The sequence below is a fragment of the Pseudophryne corroboree genome, chromosome 11, assembly GCF_028390025.1.
Source record: "Pseudophryne corroboree isolate aPseCor3 chromosome 11, aPseCor3.hap2, whole genome shotgun sequence".
Classification (NCBI taxonomy): Eukaryota; Metazoa; Chordata; class Amphibia; order Anura; family Myobatrachidae; genus Pseudophryne; species Pseudophryne corroboree.
Window position 1 is genome coordinate 178,994,318 of NC_086454.1, and position 19,847 is coordinate 179,014,164.

General features: G+C 35.2%; 15 non-coding genes across 15 annotated transcripts; all 15 read right to left on the reverse strand.

The window, feature by feature from the left end:
- Window positions 1–998: 998 nt before the first annotated feature.
- On the reverse strand, window positions 999–1,080 carry TRNAS-UGA (transfer RNA serine (anticodon UGA)). Its single transcript has one exon. It is a non-coding gene; the product is annotated as a tRNA-Ser (tRNA).
- A 1,079-nt stretch (window positions 1,081–2,159) lies between these two features.
- TRNAS-UGA (transfer RNA serine (anticodon UGA)) lies at window positions 2,160–2,241 on the reverse strand. Its single transcript has one exon. It is a non-coding gene; the product is annotated as a tRNA-Ser (tRNA).
- A 1,080-nt stretch (window positions 2,242–3,321) lies between these two features.
- Window positions 3,322–3,403, reverse strand: TRNAS-UGA (transfer RNA serine (anticodon UGA)). Its single transcript has one exon. It is a non-coding gene; the product is annotated as a tRNA-Ser (tRNA).
- Window positions 3,404–4,483: 1,080 nt separating this feature from the next.
- On the reverse strand, window positions 4,484–4,565 carry TRNAS-UGA (transfer RNA serine (anticodon UGA)). The gene has a single exon. It is a non-coding gene; the product is annotated as a tRNA-Ser (tRNA).
- Window positions 4,566–5,645: 1,080 nt separating this feature from the next.
- TRNAS-UGA (transfer RNA serine (anticodon UGA)) lies at window positions 5,646–5,727 on the reverse strand. Its single transcript has one exon. It is a non-coding gene; the product is annotated as a tRNA-Ser (tRNA).
- A 1,079-nt stretch (window positions 5,728–6,806) lies between these two features.
- On the reverse strand, window positions 6,807–6,888 carry TRNAS-UGA (transfer RNA serine (anticodon UGA)). Its single transcript has one exon. It is a non-coding gene; the product is annotated as a tRNA-Ser (tRNA).
- A 2,235-nt stretch (window positions 6,889–9,123) lies between these two features.
- TRNAS-UGA (transfer RNA serine (anticodon UGA)) lies at window positions 9,124–9,205 on the reverse strand. Its single transcript has one exon. It is a non-coding gene; the product is annotated as a tRNA-Ser (tRNA).
- A 2,240-nt stretch (window positions 9,206–11,445) lies between these two features.
- Window positions 11,446–11,527, reverse strand: TRNAS-UGA (transfer RNA serine (anticodon UGA)). The gene has a single exon. It is a non-coding gene; the product is annotated as a tRNA-Ser (tRNA).
- Window positions 11,528–12,607: 1,080 nt separating this feature from the next.
- TRNAS-UGA (transfer RNA serine (anticodon UGA)) lies at window positions 12,608–12,689 on the reverse strand. The gene has a single exon. It is a non-coding gene; the product is annotated as a tRNA-Ser (tRNA).
- Window positions 12,690–13,769: 1,080 nt separating this feature from the next.
- Window positions 13,770–13,851, reverse strand: TRNAS-UGA (transfer RNA serine (anticodon UGA)). Its single transcript has one exon. It is a non-coding gene; the product is annotated as a tRNA-Ser (tRNA).
- A 1,080-nt stretch (window positions 13,852–14,931) lies between these two features.
- TRNAS-UGA (transfer RNA serine (anticodon UGA)) lies at window positions 14,932–15,013 on the reverse strand. The gene has a single exon. It is a non-coding gene; the product is annotated as a tRNA-Ser (tRNA).
- Window positions 15,014–16,093: 1,080 nt separating this feature from the next.
- TRNAS-UGA (transfer RNA serine (anticodon UGA)) lies at window positions 16,094–16,175 on the reverse strand. Its single transcript has one exon. It is a non-coding gene; the product is annotated as a tRNA-Ser (tRNA).
- A 1,080-nt stretch (window positions 16,176–17,255) lies between these two features.
- On the reverse strand, window positions 17,256–17,337 carry TRNAS-UGA (transfer RNA serine (anticodon UGA)). Its single transcript has one exon. It is a non-coding gene; the product is annotated as a tRNA-Ser (tRNA).
- A 1,080-nt stretch (window positions 17,338–18,417) lies between these two features.
- TRNAS-UGA (transfer RNA serine (anticodon UGA)) lies at window positions 18,418–18,499 on the reverse strand. The gene has a single exon. It is a non-coding gene; the product is annotated as a tRNA-Ser (tRNA).
- A 1,080-nt stretch (window positions 18,500–19,579) lies between these two features.
- Window positions 19,580–19,661, reverse strand: TRNAS-UGA (transfer RNA serine (anticodon UGA)). The gene has a single exon. It is a non-coding gene; the product is annotated as a tRNA-Ser (tRNA).
- Between the last annotated feature and the right edge of the window lie 186 nt (window positions 19,662–19,847).

Consider the following 19,847-nt stretch of genomic DNA (forward strand, 5'->3'; position numbering starts at 1 on the left):
TGCTTCAATATTAATATGTAAACTTTGTGAAATATAATAGCTAGTATAGTTTAATGTCAAATATAGGTGTCAAGGACTTTTGATCTTGTACTAAATTAATTAGAAATCAGAGCCTTTAACATCACACCATGCCAACACTAGTGCTCAAGAACTGTATTGTACATTTTACGGACATTTTATCAAATAATAATCATTTAAAATATATTAGGTTTTTCATTGGTCTATTCCACAGGTTCTCAAACTCGGTCCTCAGAACCCCACACAGTGCATGTTTTGCAGGTCTCCTCGCAGAACCACAAGTAAATAATTAGCTCCACAAGTGGACTTTTTAAAATGTGTCAGTGAGTAATTAATACACCTGTGCACCTGCTGGGTTACCTGCAAAACATACACTGTGTGGGGTCCTGAGAACTGAGTTTGAGTACCTATGGTCCATTCCTTAATAAAGTTTGGAATTAGAACAACTGACACTGCACAATTAATAGTTTGTTGATTACCAGACATTATTTCTTACCTTTCATTACATCTCTACAGCTGTAAATCCAGATAGAAAGAATCTGCATGCACAAGTTGCCACTGAGAAACATTTATACAAGGTCACAAGTATGTACATAGAATGCAGAAAGACACTGTCTGAGATTATATGGTTTAAAAAGAAGTCCATTGTAAAACAGGATATATATGTAGGTGAGCTAAGCTGAGATTGAGAACTCAATTCTTAAACATAACATGCTTTGATTCTCTTCATCTTGAATGCATTTCGTTTTTAAACCAGCTTGAAAAGCAAATGGATTTTGAGTCCATCACCTTAACCACTCGGCCACAACTACCTTAATGTTGTTTCACTGACAAGCTGTGTGCAAAATCAATGTTTTCCTTTTTTGGTAGCTTTTACAGTAAGTTAAATTTTGGGAAATGTAAAAGCTACTTTAGTTTCATGGAAAATAAAGTTATCAAGGACAAATGAGCTTAGCTTTCTACATGCATAAAAAGAAGTACGTAGCTGGCAGGATTTGAACCTGCGCGGGGAAACCCCAATGGATTTCAAGTCCATCGCCTTAACCACTCGGCCACAACTACCTGACCTCAATTGGATGGTGCTACTTGGAAATCAAAACATTTTTCCTGTTGGCAGAAATATCTGATACATTTTATTTTAATTTGCTTCAATATTAATATGTAAACTTTGTGAAATATAATAGCTAGTATAGTTTAATGTCAAATATAGGTGTCAAGGACTTTTGATCTTGTGCTAAATTAATTAGAAATCAGAGCCTTTAACATCACACCATGCCAACACTAGTGCTCAAGAACTGTATTGTACATTTTACAGACATTTTATCAAATAATAATCATTTAAAATATATTAGGTTTTTCATTGGTCTATTCCACAGGTTCTCAAACTCGGTTCTCAGAACCCCACACAGTGCATGTTTTGCAGGTCTCCTCGCAGAACCACAAGTAAATAATTAGCTCCACAAGTGGACTTTTTAAAATGTGTCAGTGAGTAATTAATACACCTGTGCACCTGTTGGGTTGCCTGCAAAACATACACTATGTGGGGTCCAGAGGACTGAGTTTGAGAACTTATGGTCTATTCCTTAATAAAGTTTGGAATTAGAACAACTGACACTGCACAATTAATAGTTTGTTGATTACCAGACATTATTTCTTACCTTTCATTACATCTCTACAGCTGTAAATCCAGATAGAAAGAATCTGCATGCACAAGTTGCCACTGAGAAACATTTATACAAGGTCACAAGCATGTACATAGAATGCAGTAAGACACTGTCTGAGATTATATGGTTTAAAAAGAAGTCCATTGTAAAACAGGATATATATGTAGGTGAGCTAAGCTGAGATTGAGAACTCAATTCTTAAACATAACATGCTTTGATTCTCTTCATCTTGAATGCATTTCGTTTTTAAACCAGCTTGAAAAGCAAATGGATTTTGAGTCCATCACCTTAACACTCGGCCACAACTACCTTAATGTTGTTTCACTGACAAGCTGTGTGCAAAATCAATGTTTTCCTTTTTTGGTAGCTTTCACAGTAAGTTAAATTTTGGGAAATGTAAAAGCTACTTTAGTTTCATGGAAAATAAAGTTATTAAGGACAAATGAGCTTAGCTTTCTACATGCATAAAAAGCAGTACGTAGCTAGCAGGATTTGAACCTGCGCGGGGAAACACCAATGGATTTCAAGTCCATCGCCTTAACCACTCGGCCACAACTACCTGACCTCAATTGGATGGTGCTATTTGGAAATCAAATTTTTTTTCCTGTTGGCAGAAATATCTGATACATTTTATTTTAATTTGCTTCAATATTAATATGTAAACTTTGTGAAATATAATAGCTAGTATAGTTTAATGTCAAATATAGGTGTCAAGGACTTTTGATCTTGTACTAAATTAATTAGAAATCAGAGCCTTTAACATCACACCATGCCAACACTAGTGCTCATGAACTGTATTGTACATTTTACGGACATTTTATCAAATAATAATCATTTAAAATATATTAGGTTTTTTATTGGTCTATTCCACAGGTTCTCAAACTTGGTTCTCAGAACCCCACACAGTGCATGTTTTGCAGGTCTCCTCGCAGAACCACAAGTAAATAATTAGCTCCACAAGTGGACTTTTTAAAATGTGTCAGTGAGTAATTAATACACCTGTGCACCTGCTGGGTTACCTGCAAAACATACACTGTGTGGGGTCCAGAGGACTGAGTTTGAGAACTTATGGTCTATTCCTTAATAAAGTTTGGAATTAGAACAACTGACACTGCACAATTAATAGTTTGTTGATTACCAGACATTATTTCTTACCTTTCATTACATCTCTACAGCTGTAAATCCAGATAGAAAGAATCTGCATGCACAAGTTGCCACTGAGAAACATTTATACAAGGTCACAAGCATGTACATAGAATGCAGGAAGACACTGTCTGAGATTATATGGTTTAAAAAGAAGTCCATTGTAAAACAGGATATATATGTAGGTGAGCTAAGCTGAGATTGAGAACTCAATTCTTAAACATAACATGCTTTGATTCTCTTCATCTTGAATGCATTTCGTTTTTAAACCAGCTTGAAAAGCAAATGGATTTTGAGTCCATCACCTTAACCACTCGGCCACAACTACCTTAATGTTGTTTCACTGACAAGCTGTGTGCAAAATCAATGTTTTCCTTTTTTGGTAGCTTTTACAGTAAGTTAAATTTTGGGAAATGTAAAAGCTACTTTAGTCTCATGGAAAATAAAGTTATCAAGGACAAATGAGCTTAGCTTTCTACATGCATAAAAAGCAGTACGTAGCTGGCAGGATTTGAACCTGTGCGGGGAAACCCCAATGGATTTCAAGTCCATCGCCTTAACCACTCGGCCACAACTACCTGACCTCAATTTGATGGTGCTACTTGGAAATCAAAACATTTTTCCTGTTGGCAGAAATATCTGATACATTTTATTTTAATTTGCTTCAATATTAATATGTAAACTTTGTGAAATATAATAGCTAGTATAGTTTAATGTCAAATATAGGTGTCAAGGACTTTTGATCTTGTACTAAATTAATTAGAAATCAGAGCCTTTAACATCACACCATGCCAACACTAGTGCTCATGAACTGTATTGTACATTTTACGGACATTTTATCAAATAATAATCATTTAAAATATATTAGGTTTTTTATTGGTCTATTCCACAGGTTTTCAAACTTGGTTCTCAGAACCCCACACAGTGCATGTTTTGCAGGTCTCCTCGCAGAACCACAAGTAAATAATTAGCTCCACAAGTGGACTTTTTAAAATGTGTCAGTGAGTAATTAATACACCTGTGCACCTGCTGGGTTACCTGCAAAACATACACTGTGTGGGGTCCTGAGAACTGAGTTTGAGAACCTATGGTCCATTCCTTAATAAAGTTTGGAATTATAACAACTGACACTGCACAATTAATAGTTTGTTAATTACCAGACATTTTTTCTTACCTTTCATTACATCTCTACAGCTGTAAATCCAGATAGAAAGAATCTGCATGCACAAGTTGCCACTGAGAAACATTTATACAAGGTCACAAGCATGTACATAGAATGCAGGAAGACACTGTCTGAGATTATATGGTTTAAAAAGAAGTCCATTGTAAAACAGGATATATATGTAGGTGAGCTAAGCTGAGATTGAGAACTCAATTCTTAAACATAACATGCTTTGATGCTCTTCATCTTGAATGCATTTCATTTTTAAACCAGCTTGAAAAGCAAATGGATTTTGAGTCCATCACCTTAACCACTCGGCCACAACTACCTTAATGTTGTTTCACTGACAAGCTGTGTGCAAAATCAATGTTTTCCTTTTTTGGTAGCTTTTACAGTAAGTTAAATTTTGGGAAATGTAAAAGCTACTTTAGTTTCATGGAAAATAAAGTTATCAAGGACAAATGAGCTTAGCTTTCTACATGCATAAAAAGCAGTACGTAGCTGGCAGGATTTGAACCTGTGCGGGGAAACCCCAATGGATTTCAAATCCATCGCCTTAACCACTCGGCCACAACTACCTGACCTTAATTGGATGGTGCTATTTGGAAATCAAAACATTTTTCCTGTTGGCAGAAATATCTGATACATTTTATTTTTATTTGCTTCAATATTAATATGTAAACTTTGTGAAATATAATAGCTAGTATAGTTTAATGTCAAATATAGGTGTCAAGGACTTTTGATCTTGTACTAAATTAATTAGAAATCAGAGCCTTTAACATCACACCATGCCAACACTAGTGCTCAAGAACTGTATTGTACATTTTACGGACATTTTATCAAATAATAATCATTTAAAATATATTAGGTTTTTCATTGGTCTATTCCACAGGTTCTCAAACTCGGTCCTCAGAACCCCACACAGTGCATGTTTTGCAGGTCTCCTCGCAGAACCACAAGTAAATAATTAGCTCCACAAGTGGACTTTTTAAAATGTGTCAGTGAGTAATTAATACACCTGTGCACCTGCTGGGTTACCTGCAAAACATACACTGTGTGGGGTCCTGAGAACTGAGTTTGAGTACCTATGGTCCATTCCTTAATAAAGTTTGGAATTAGAACAACTGACACTGCACAATTAATAGTTTGTTGATTACCAGACATTATTTCTTACCTTTCATTACATCTCTACAGCTGTAAATCCAGATAGAAAGAATCTGCATGCACAAGTTGCCACTGAGAAACATTTATACAAGGTCACAAGTATGTACATAGAATGCAGAAAGACACTGTCTGAGATTATATGGTTTAAAAAGAAGTCCATTGTAAAACAGGATATATATGTAGGTGAGCTAAGCTGAGATTGAGAACTCAATTCTTAAACATAACATGCTTTGATTCTCTTCATCTTGAATGCATTTCGTTTTTAAACCAGCTTGAAAAGCAAATGGATTTTGAGTCCATCACCTTAACCACTCGGCCACAACTACCTTAATGTTGTTTCACTGACAAGCTGTGTGCAAAATCAATGTTTTCCTTTTTTGGTAGCTTTTACAGTAAGTTAAATTTTGGGAAATGTAAAAGCTACTTTAGTTTCATGGAAAATAAAGTTATCAAGGACAAATGAGCTTAGCTTTCTACATGCATAAAAAGAAGTACGTAGCTGGCAGGATTTGAACCTGCGCGGGGAAACCCCAATGGATTTCAAGTCCATCGCCTTAACCACGCGGCCACAACTACCTGACCTCAATTGGATGGTGCTACTTGGAAATCAAAACATTTTTCCTGTTGGCAGAAATATCTGATACATTTTATTTTAATTTGCTTCAATATTAATATGTAAACTTTGTGAAATATAATAGCTAGTATAGTTTAATGTCAAATATAGGTGTCAAGGACTTTTGATCTTGTGCTAAATTAATTAGAAATCAGAGCCTTTAACATCACACCATGCCAACACTAGTGCTCAAGAACTGTATTGTACATTTTACAGACATTTTATCAAATAATAATCATTTAAAATATATTAGGTTTTTCATTGGTCTATTCCACAGGTTCTCAAACTCGGTTCTCAGAACCCCACACAGTGCATGTTTTGCAGGTCTCCTCGCAGAACCACAAGTAAATAATTAGCTCCACAAGTGGACTTTTTAAAATGTGTCAGTGAGTAATTAATACACCTGTGCACCTGTTGGGTTGCCTGCAAAACATACACTATGTGGGGTCCAGAGGACTGAGTTTGAGAACTTATGGTCTATTCCTTAATAAAGTTTGGAATTAGAACAACTGACACTGCACAATTAATAGTTTGTTGATTACCAGACATTATTTCTTACCTTTCATTACATCTCTACAGCTGTAAATCCAGATAGAAAGAATCTGCATGCACAAGTTGCCACTGAGAAACATTTATACAAGGTCACAAGCATGTACATAGAATGCAGTAAGACACTGTCTGAGATTATATGGTTTAAAAAGAAGTCCATTGTAAAACAGGATATATATGTAGGTGAGCTAAGCTGAGATTGAGAACTCAATTCTTAAACATAACATGCTTTGATTCTCTTCATCTTGAATGCATTTCGTTTTTAAACCAGCTTGAAAAGCAAATGGATTTTGAGTCCATCACCTTAACACTCGGCCACAACTACCTTAATGTTGTTTCACTGACAAGCTGTGTGCAAAATCAATGTTTTCCTTTTTTGGTAGCTTTCACAGTAAGTTAAATTTTGGGAAATGTAAAAGCTACTTTAGTTTCATGGAAAATAAAGTTATTAAGGACAAATGAGCTTAGCTTTCTACATGCATAAAAAGCAGTACGTAGCTAGCAGGATTTGAACCTGCGCGGGGAAACACCAATGGATTTCAAGTCCATCGCCTTAACCACTCGGCCACAACTACCTGACCTCAATTGGATGGTGCTATTTGGAAATCAAATTTTTTTTCCTGTTGGCAGAAATATCTGATACATTTTATTTTAATTTGCTTCAATATTAATATGTAAACTTTGTGAAATATAATAGCTAGTATAGTTTAATGTCAAATATAGGTGTCAAGGACTTTTGATCTTGTACTAAATTAATTAGAAATCAGAGCCTTTAACATCACACCATGCCAACACTAGTGCTCATGAACTGTATTGTACATTTTACGGACATTTTATCAAATAATAATCATTTAAAATATATTAGGTTTTTTATTGGTCTATTCCACAGGTTCTCAAACTTGGTTCTCAGAACCCCACACAGTGCATGTTTTGCAGGTCTCCTCGCAGAACCACAAGTAAATAATTAGCTCCACAAGTGGACTTTTTAAAATGTGTCAGTGAGTAATTAATACACCTGTGCACCTGCTGGGTTACCTGCAAAACATACACTGTGTGGGGTCCAGAGGACTGAGTTTGAGAACTTATGGTCTATTCCTTAATAAAGTTTGGAATTAGAACAACTGACACTGCACAATTAATAGTTTGTTGATTACCAGACATTATTTCTTACCTTTCATTACATCTCTACAGCTGTAAATCCAGATAGAAAGAATCTGCATGCACAAGTTGCCACTGAGAAACATTTATACAAGGTCACAAGCATGTACATAGAATGCAGGAAGACACTGTCTGAGATTATATGGTTTAAAAAGAAGTCCATTGTAAAACAGGATATATATGTAGGTGAGCTAAGCTGAGATTGATAACTCAATTCTTAAACATAACATGCTTTGATTCTCTTCATCTTGAATGCATTTTGTTTTTAAACCAGCTTGAAAAGCAAATTGATTTTGAGTCCATCACCTTAACCACTCGGCCACAACTACCTTAATGTTGTTTCACTGACAAGCTGTGTGCAAAATCAATGTTTTCTTTTTTTGGTAGCTTTTACAGTAAGTTAAACTTTGGGAAATGTAAAAGCTACTTTAGTTTCATGGAAAATAAAGTTATCAAGGACAAAGGAGCTTAGCTTTCTACATGCATAAAAAGCAGTACGTAGCTGGCAGGATTTGAACGTGCGTGGGGAAACCCCAATGGATTTCAAGTCCATCGCCTTAAGCCACAATTACCTGACATCAATTGGATGGTGCTACTTGGAAATCAAAACATTTTTCCTGTTGGCAGAAATATCTGATACATTTTATTTTAATTTGCTTCAATATTAATATGTAAACTTTGTGAAATATAATAGCTAGTATAGTTTAATGTCAAATATAGGTGTCAGGGACTTTTGATCTTGTACTAAATTAATTAGAAATCAGAGCCTTTAACATCACACCATGCCAACACTAGTGCTCATGAACTGTATTGTACATTTTACGGACATTTTATCAAATAATAATCATTTAAAATATATTAGGTTTTTCATTGGTCTATTCCACAGGTTCTCAAACTCGGTTCTCAGAACCCCACACAGTGCATGTTTTGCAGGTCTCCTCGCAGAACCACAAGTAAATAATTAGCTCTACAAGTGGACTTTTTAAAATGTGTCAGTGAGTAATTAATACACCCATGCACCTGCTGGGTTACCTGCAAAACATACACTGTGTGGGGTCCTGAGAACTGAGTTTGAGAACCTATGGTCCATTCCTTAATAAAGTTTGGAATTATAACAACTGACACTGCCCAATTAATAGTTTGTTGATTACCAGACATTATTTCTTACCTTTCATTACATCTCTACAGCTGTAAATCCAGATAGAAAGAATCTGCATGCATAAGTTGCCACTGGGAAACATTTATACAAGGTCACAAGCATGTACATAGAATGCAGGAAGACACTGTCTGAGATTATATGGTTTAAAAAGAAGTCCATTGTAAAATAGGATATATATGTAGGTAAGCTAAGCTGAGATTGAGAACTCAATTCTTAAACATAACATGCTTTGATTCTGTTCATCTTGAATGCATTTCATTTTTAAACCAGCTTGAAAAGCAAATGGATTTTGAGCCCATCACCTTAACCACTCGGCCACAACTACCTTAATGTTGTTTCACTGACAAGCTGTGTGCAAAATCAATGTTTTCCTTTTTTGGTAGCTTTTACAGTAAGTTAAACTTTGGGAAATGTAAAAGCTACTTTAGTTTCATGGAAAATAAAGTTATCAAGGACAAATGAGCTTAGCTTTCTACATGCATAAAAAGCAGTACGTAGCTGGCAGGATTTGAACCTGCGTGGGGAAACCCCAATGGATTTCAAATCCATCGCCTTAACCACTCGGCCACACCTACCTGACCTCAATTGGATGGTGCTACTTGGAAATCAAAACATTTTTTCTGTTGGCAGAAATATCTGATACATTTTATTTTAATTTGCTTCAATATTAATATGTAAACTTTGTGAAATATAATAGCTAGTATAGTATAATGTCAAATATAGGTGTCAAGGACTTTTGATCTTGTACTAAATTAATTAGAAATCAGAGCCTTTAACATCACACCATGCCAACACTAGTGCTCATGAACTGTATTGTACATTTTATGGACATTTTATCAAATAATAATCATTTAAAATATATTAGGTTTTTTATTGGTCTATTCCACAGGTTTTCAAACTTGGTTCTCAGAACCCCACACAGTGAATGTTTTGCAGGTCTCATCGCAGTACCACAAGCAAATAATTAGCTCCACAAGTGGCCTTTTTAAAATGTGTCAGTGAGTAATTAATACACCTGTGCACCTGCTGGGTTACCTGCAAAACATACACTGTGTGGGGTCCTGAGAACTGAGTTTGCGTACCTATGGTCCATTCCTTAATAAAGTTTGGAATTATAACAACTGACACTGCACAATTAATAGTTTGTTAATTACCAGACATTTTTTCTTACCTTTCATTACATCTCTACAGCTGTAAATCCAGATAGAAAGAATCTGCATGCACAAGTTGCCACTGAGAAACATTTATACAAGGTCACAAACAAGCATGTACATAGAATGCAGGAAGACACTGTCTATGGTTATATGGTTTAAAAAGAAGTCCACTGCAAAACAGGATATATATGTAGGTGAGCTAAGCTGAGATTGATAACTCAATTCTTAAACATAACATGCTTTGATTCTCTTCATCTTGAATGCATTTCGTTTTTAAATCAGCTTGAAAAGCAAATGGATTTCGAAGTCCATCACCTTAACCACTCGGCCACAACTACCTTAATGTTGTTTTACTGACAAGCTGTGTGCAAAATCAATGTTTTCCTTTTTTGGTAGCTTTTACAGTAAGTTAAACTGTGGGAAATGTAAAAGCTACTTTAGTTTCATGGAAAATAAAGTTATCAAGGACAAATGAGCTTAGCTTTCTACATGCATAAAAAGCAGTACGTAGCTGGCAGGATTTGAACCTGCGTGGGGAAACCCCAATGGATTTCAAGTCCATCGCCTTAAGCCACAATTACCTGACATCAATTGGATGGTGCTACTTGGAAATCAAAACATTTTTCCTGTTGGCAGAAATATCTGATACATTTTATTTTTATTTGCTTCAATATTAATATGTAAACTTTGTGAAATATAATAGCTAGTATAGTTTAATGTCAAATATAGGTGTCAAGGACTTTTGATCTTGTACTAAATTAATTAGAAATCAGAGCCTTTAACATCACACCATGCCAACACTAGTGCTCATGAACTGTATTGTACATTTTACGGACATTTTATCAAATAATAATCATTTAAAATATATTAGGTTTTTTATTGGTCTATTCCACAGGTTTTCAAACTTGGTTCTCAGAACCCCACACAGTGCATGTTTTGCAGGTCTCCTCGCAGAACCACAAGTAAATAATTAGCTCCACAAGTGGACTTTTTAAAATGTGTCAGTGAGTAATTAATACACATATGCACCTGCTGGGTTACCTGCAAATCATACACTGTGTGGGGTCCAGAGGACTGAGTTTGAGAACTTATGGTCTATTCCTTAATAAAGTTTGGAATTAGAACAACTGACACTGCACAATTAATAGTTTGTTGATTAACAGACATTATTTCTTACCTTTCATTACATCTCTACAGCTGTAAATCCAGATAGAAAGAATCTGCATGCACAAGTTGCCACTGAGAAACATTTATACAAGGTCACAAGCATGTACATAGAATGCAGGAAGACACTGTCTGAGATTATATGGTTTAAAAAGAAGTCCATTGTAAAACAGGATATATATGTAGGTGAGCTAAGCTGAGATTGAGAACTCAATTCTTAAACATAACATGCTTTGATTCTCTTCATCTTGAATGCATTTCGTTTTTAAACCAGCTTGAAAAGCAAATGGATTTTGAGTCCATCACCTTAACCACTCGGCCACAACTACCTTAATGTTGTTTCACTGACAAGCTGTGTGCAAAATCAATGTTTTCCTTTTTTGGTAGCTTTTACAGTAAGTTAAATTTTGGGAAATGTAAAAGCTACTTTATTTTCATGGAAAATAAAGTTATCAAGGACAAATGAGCTTAGCTTTCTACATGCATAAAAAGCAGTACGTAGCTGGCAGGATTTGAACCTGCGCGGGGAAACCCCAATGGATTTCAAGTCCATCGCCTTAACCACTCGGCCACAACTACCTGACCTCGATTGGATGGTGCTACTTGGAAATCCAAACATTTTTCCTGGTGGCAGAAATATCTGATACATTTTATTTTAATTTGCTTCAATATTAATATGTAAACTTTGTGAAATATAATAGCTAGTATAGTTTAATGTCAAATATAGGTGTCAAGGACTTTTGATCTTGTACTAAATTAATTAGAAATCAGAGCCTTTAACATCACACCATGCCAACACTAGTGCTCATGAACTGTATTGTACATTTTACGGATATTTTATCAAATAATAATCATTTAATATATATTAGGTTTTTTATTGGTCTATTCCACAGGTTCTCAAACTTGGTTCTCAGAACCCCACACAGTGCATGTTTTGCAGGTCTCCTCGCAGAACCACAAGTAAATAATTAGCTCCACAAGTGGACTTTTTAAAATGTGTCAGTGAGTAATTAATACACATATGCACCTGCTGGGTTACCTGCAAATCATACACTGTGTGGGGTCCAGAGGACTGAGTTTGAGAACTTATGGTCTATTCCTTAATAAAGTTTGGAATTAGAACAACTGACACTGCACAATTAATAGTTTGTTGATTACCAGACATTATTTCTTACCTTTCATTACATCTCTACAGCTGTAAATCCAGATAGAAAGAATCTGCATGCACAAGTTGCCACTGAGAAACATTTATACAAGGTCACAAGCATGTACATAGAATGCAGGAAGACACTGTCTGAGATTATATGGTTTAAAAAGAAGTCCATTGTAAAACAGGATATATATGTAGGTGAGCTAAGCTGAGATTGAGAACTCAATTCTTAAACATAACATGCTTTGATTCTCTTCATCTTTAATGCATTTCGTTTTTAAACCAGCTTGAAAAGCAAATGGATTTTGAGTCCATCACCTTAACCACTCGGCAACAACTACCTTAATGTTGTTTCACTGATAAGCTGTGTGCAAAATCAATGTTTTCCTTTTTTAGTAGCTTTTACAGTAAGTTAAACTTTGGGAAATGTAAAAGCTACTTTAGTTTCATGGAAAATAAAGTTATCAAGGACAAATGAGCTTAGCTTTCTACATGCATAAAAAGCAGTACATAGCAGGCAGGATTTGAACCTGCGCGGAGAAACCCCAATGGATTTCAAGTCCATCGCCTTTACCACTCGGCCACAACTACCTGACCTCAATTGCATGGTGCTACTTGGAAATCAAAACATTTTTCCTGTTGGCAGAAATATCTGATACATTTTATTTTAATTTGCTTCAATATTAATATGTAAACTTTGTGAAATATAATAGCTAGTATAGTTTAATGTCAAATATAGGTGTCAAGGACTTTTGATCTTGTACTAAATTAATTAGAAATCAGAGCCTTTAACATCACACCATGCCAACACTAGTGCTCATGAACTGTATTGTACATTTTACGGACATTTTATCAAATAATAATCATTTAAAATATATTAGGTTTTTTATTGGTCTATTCCACAGGTTTTCAAACTTGGTTCTCAGAACCCCACACAGTGCATGTTTTGCAGGTCTCCTCGCAGAACCACAAGTAAATAATTAGCTCCACAAGTGGACTTTTTAAAATGTGTCAGTGAGTAATTAATACACATATGCACCTGCTGGGTTACCTGCAAATCATACACTGTGTGGGGTCCAGAGGACTGAGTTTGAGAACTTATGGTCTATTCCTTAATAAAGTTTGGAATTAGAACAACTGACACTGCACAATTAATAGTTTGTTGATTAACAGACATTATTTGTTACCTTTCATTACATCTCTACAGCTGTAAATCCAGATAGAAAGAATCTGCATGCACAAGTTGCCACTGAGAAACATTTATACAAGGTCACAAGCATGTACATAGAATGCAGGAAGACACTGTCTGAGATTATATGGTTTAAAAAGAAGTCCATTGTAAAACAGGATATATATGTAGGTGAGCTAAACTGAGATTGAGAACTCAATTCTTAAACATAACATGCTTTGATTCTCTTCATCTTGAATGCATTTCGTTTTTAAACCAGCTTGAAAAGCAAATGGATTTTGAGTCCATCACCTTAACCACTCGGCCACAACTACCTTAATGTTGTTTCACTGACAAGCTGTGTGCAAAATCAATGTTTTCCTTTTTTGGTAGCTTTTACAGTAAGTTAAATTTTGGGAAATGTAAAAGCTACTTTATTTTCATGGAAAATAAAGTTATCAAGGACAAATGAGCTTAGCTTTCTACATGCATAAAAAGCAGTACGTAGCTGGCAGGATTTGAACCTGCGCGGGGAAACCCCAATGGATTTCAAGTCCATCGCCTTAACCACTCGGCCACAACTACCTGACCTCGATTGGATGGTGCTACTTGGAAATCCAAACATTTTTCCTGGTGGCAGAAATATCTGATACATTTTATTTTAATTTGCTTCAATATTAATATGTAAACTTTGTGAAATATAATAGCTAGTATAGTTTAATGTCAAATATAGGTGTCAAGGACTTTTGATCTTGTACTAAATTAATTAGAAATCAGAGCCTTTAACATCACACCATGCCAACACTAGTGCTCATGAACTGTATTGTACATTTTACGGATATTTTATCAAATAATAATCATTTAATATATATTAGGTTTTTTATTGGTCTATTCCACAGGTTCTCAAACTTGGTTCTCAGAACCCCACACAGTGCATGTTTTGCAGGTCTCCTCGCAGAACCACAAGTAAATAATTAGCTCCACAAGTGGACTTTTTAAAATGTGTCAGTGAGTAATTAATACACATATGCACCTGCTGGGTTACCTGCAAATCATACACTGTGTGGGGTCCAGAGGACTGAGTTTGAGAACTTATGGTCTATTCCTTAATAAAGTTTGGAATTAGAACAACTGACACTGCACAATTAATAGTTTGTTGATTACCAGACATTATTTCTTACCTTTCATTACATCTCTACAGCTGTAAATCCAGATAGAAAGAATCTGCATGCACAAGTTGCCACTGAGAAACATTTATACAAGGTCACAAGCATGTACATAGAATGCAGGAAGACACTGTCTGAGATTATATGGTTTAAAAAGAAGTCCATTGTAAAACAGGATATATATGTAGGTGAGCTAAGCTGAGATTGAGAACTCAATTCTTAAACATAACATGCTTTGATTCTCTTCATCTTTAATGCATTTCGTTTTTAAACCAGCTTGAAAAGCAAATGGATTTTGAGTCCATCACCTTAACCACTCGGCAACAACTACCTTAATGTTGTTTCACTGATAAGCTGTGTGCAAAATCAATGTTTTCCTTTTTTAGTAGCTTTTACAGTAAGTTAAACTTTGGGAAATGTAAAAGCTACTTTAGTTTCATGGAAAATAAAGTTATCAAGGACAAATGAGCTTAGCTTTCTACATGCATAAAAAGCAGTACATAGCAGGCAGGATTTGAACCTGCGCGGGGAAACCCCAATGGATTTCAAGTCCATCGCCTTTACCACTCGGCCACAACTACCTGACCTCAATTGCATGGTGCTACTTGGAAATCAAAACATTTTTCCTGTTGGCAGAAATATCTGATACATTTTATTTTAATTTGCTTCAATATTAATATGTAAACTTTGTGAAATATAATAGCTAGTATAGTTTAATGTCAAATATAGGTGTCAAGGACTTTTGATCTTGTACTAAATTAATTAGAAATCAGAGCCTTTAACATCACACCATGCCAACACTAGTGCTCATGAACTGTATTGTACATTTTACGGACATTTTATCAAATAATAATCATTTAAAATATATTAGGTTTTTTATTGGTCTATTCCACAGGTTTTCAAACTTGGTTCTCAGAACCCCACACAGTGCATGTTTTGCAGGTCTCCTCGCAGAACCACAAGTAAATAATTAGCTCCACAAGTGGACTTTTTAAAATGTGTCAGTGAGTAATTAATACACATATGCACCTGCTGGGTTACCTGCAAATCATACACTGTGTGGGGTCCAGAGGACTGAGTTTGAGAACTTATGGTCTATTCCTTAATAAAGTTTGGAATTAGAACAACTGACACTGCACAATTAATAGTTTGTTGATTAACAGACATTATTTCTTACCTTTCATTACATCTCTACAGCTGTAAATCCAGATAGAAAGAATCTGCATGCACAAGTTGCCACTGAGAAACATTTATACAAGGTCACAAGCATGTACATAGAATGCAGGAAGACACTGTCTGAGATTATATGGTTTAAAAAGAAGTCTATGGTAAAACAGGATATATATGTAGGTGAGCTAAACTGAGATTGAGAACTCAATTCTTAAACATAACATGCTTTGATTCTCTTCATCTTGAATGCATTTCGTTTTTAAACCAGCTTGAAAAGCAAATGGATTTTGAGTCCATCACCTTAACCACTCGGCCACAACTACCTTAATGTTGTTTCACTGACAAGCTGTGTGCAAAATCAATGTTTTCCTTTTTTGGTAGCTTTTACAGTAAGTTAAACTTTGGGAAATGTAAAAGCTACTTTAGTTTCATGGAAAATAAAGTTATCAAGGACAAATGAGCTTAGCTTTCTACATGCATAAAAAGCAGTACATAGCTGGCAGGATTTGAACCTGCGCGGGGAAACCCCAATGGATTTCAAGTCCATCGCCTTAACCACTCGGCCACAACTACCTGACCTCAATTGGATGGTGCTACTTGGAAATCAAAACATTTTTCCTGTTGGCAGAAATATCTGATACATTTTATTTTAATTTGCTTCAATATTAATATGTAAACTTTGTGAAATATAATAGCTAGTATAGTTTAATGTCAAATATAGGTGTCAAGGACTTTTGATCTTGTACTAAATTAATTAGAAATCAGAGCCTTTAACATCACACCATGCCAACACTAGTGCTCATGAACTGTATTGTACATTTCACGGACATTTTATCAAATAATAATCATTTAAAATATATTAGGTTTTTTATTGGTCTATTCCACAGGTTTTCAAACTTGGTTCTCAGAACCCCACACAGTGCATGTTTTGCAGGTCTCCTCGCAGAACCACAAGTAAATAATTAGCTCCACAAGTGGACTTTTTAAAATGTGTCAGTGAGTAATTAATACACATATGCACCTGCTGGGTTACCTGCAAATCATACACTGTGTGGGGTCCAGAGGACTGAGTTTGAGAACTTATGGTCTATTCCTTAATAAAGTTTGGAATTAGAACAACTGACACTGCACAATTAATAGTTTGTTGATTACCAGACATTATTTCTTACCTTTCATTACATCTCTACAGCTGTAAATCCAGATAGAAAGAATCTGCATGCACAAGTTGCCACTGAGAAACATTTATACAAGGTCACAAGCATGTACATAGAATGCAGGAAGACACTGTCTGAGATTATATGGTTTAAAAAGAAGTCCATTGTAAAACAGGATATATATGTAGGTGAGCTAAGCTGAGATTGAGAACTCAATTCTTAAACATAACATGCTTTGATTCTCTTCATCTTTAATGCATTTCGTTTTTAAACCAGCTTGAAAAGCAAATGGATTTTGAGTCCATCACCTTAACCACTCGGCAACAACTACCTTAATGTTGTTTCACTGACAAGCTGTGTGCAAAATCAATGTTTTCCTTTTTTGGTAGCTTTTACACTAAGTTAAACTTTGGGAAATGTAAAAGCTACTTTAGTTTCATGGAAAATAAAGTTATCAAGGACAAATGAGCTTAGCTTTCTACATGCATAAAAAGCAGTACATAGCTGGCAGGATTTGAACCTGCGCGGGGAAACCCCAATGGATTTCAAGTCCATCGCCTTAACCACTCGGCCACAACTACCTGACCTCAATTGGATGGTGCTACTTGGAAATCAAAACATTTTTCCTGTTGGCAGAAATATCTGATACATTTTATTTTAATTTGCTTCAATATTAATATGTAAACTTTGTGAAATATAATAGCTAGTATAGTTTAATGTCAAATATAGGTGTCAAGGACTTTTGATCTTGTACTAAATTAATTAGAAATCAGAGCCTTTAACATCACACCATGCCAACACTAGTGCTCATGAACTGTATTGTACATTTCACGGACATTTTATCAAATAATAATCATTTAAAATATATTAGGTTTTTTATTGGTCTATTCCACAGGTTTTCAAACTTGGTTCTCAGAACCCCACACAGTGCATGTTTTGCAGGTCTCCTCGCAGAACCACAAGTAAATAATTAGCTCCACAAGTGGACTTTTTAAAATGTGTCAGTGAGTAATTAATACACATATGCACCTGCTGGGTTACCTGCAAATCATACACTGTGTGGGGTCCAGAGGACTGAGTTTGAGAACTTATGGTCTATTCCTTAATAAAGTTTGGAATTAGAACAACTGACACTGCACAATTAATAGTTTGTTGATTACCAGACATTATTTCTTACCTTTCATTACATCTCTACAGCTGTAAATCCAGATAGAAAGAATCTGCATGCACAAGTTGCCACTGAGAAACATTTATACAAGGTCACAAGCATGTACATAGAATGCAGGAAGACACTGTCTGAGATTATATGGTTTAAAAAGAAGTCCATTGTAAAACAGGATATATATGTAGGTGAGCTAAGCTGAGATTGAGAACTCAATTCTTAAACATAACATGCTTTGATTCTCTTCATCTTTAATGCATTTCGTTTTTAAACCAGCTTGAAAAGCAAATGGATTTTGAGTCCATCACCTTAACCACTCGGCAACAACTACCTTAATGTTGTTTCACTGACAAGCTGTGTGCAAAATCAATGTTTTCCTTTTTTGGTAGCTTTTACACTAAGTTAAACTTTGGGAAATGTAAAAGCTACTTTAGTTTCATGGAAAATAAAGTTATCAAGGACAAATGAGCTTAGCTTTCTACATGCATAAAAAGCAGTACATAGCTGGCAGGATTTGAACCTGCGCGGGGAAACCCCAATGGATTTCAAGTCCATCGCCTTAACCACTCGGCCACAACTACCTGACCTCAATTGGATGGTGCTACTTGGAAATCAAAACATTTTTCCTGTTGGCAGAAATATCTGATACATTTTATTTTAATTTGCTTCAATATTAATATGTAAACTTTGTGAAATATAATAGCTAGTATAGTTTAATGTCAAATATAGGTGTCAAGGACTTTTGATCTTGTACTAAATTAATTAGAAATCAGAGCCTTTAACATCACACCATGCCAACACTAGTGCTCATGAACTGTATTGTACATTTCACGGACATTTTATCAAATAATAATCATTTAAAATATATTAGGTTTTTTATTGGTCTATTCCACAGGTTTTCAAACTTGGTTCTCAGAACCCCACACAGTGCATGTTTTGCAGGTCTCCTCGCAGAACCACAAGTAAATAATTAGCTCCACAAGTGGACTTTTTAAAATGTGTCAGTGAGTAATTAATACACATATGCACCTGCTGGGTTACCTGCAAATCATACACTGTGTGGGGTCCAGAGGACTGAGTTTGAGAACTTATGGTCTATTCCTTAATAAAGTTTGGAATTAGAACAACTGACACTGCACAATTAATAGTTTGTTGATTACCAGACATTATTTCTTACCTTTCATTACATCTCTACAGCTGTAAATCCAGATAGAAAGAATCTGCATGCACAAGTTGCCACTGAGAAACATTTATACAAGGTCACAAGCATGTACATAGAATGCAGGAAGACACTGTCTGAGATTATATGGTTTAAAAAGAAGTCCATTGTAAAACAGGATATATATGTAGGTGAGCTAAGCTGAGATTGAGAACTCAATTCTTAAACATAACATGCTTTGATTCTCTTCATCTTTAATGCATTTCGTTTTTAAACCAGCTTGAAAAGCAAATGGATTTTGAGTCCATCACCTTAACCACTCGGCAACAACTACCTTAATGTTGTTTCACTGACAAGCTGTGTGCAAAATCAATGTTTTCCTTTTTTGGTAGCTTTTACACTAAGTTAAACTTTGGGAAATGTAAAAGCTACTTTAGTTTCATGGAAAATAAAGTTATCAAGGACAAATGAGCTTAGCTTTCTACATGCATAAAAAGCAGTACATAGCTGGCAGGATTTGAACCTGCGCGGGGAAACCCCAATGGATTTCAAGTCCATCGCCTTAACCACTCGGCCACAACTACCTGACCTCAATTGGATGGTGCTACTTGGAAATCAAAACATTTTTCCTGTTGGCAGAAATATCTGATACATTTTATTTTAATTTGCTTCAATATTAATATGTAAACTTTGTGAAATATAATAGCTAGTATAGTTTAATGTCAAATATAGGTGTCAAGGACTTTTGATCTTGTACTAAATTAATTAGA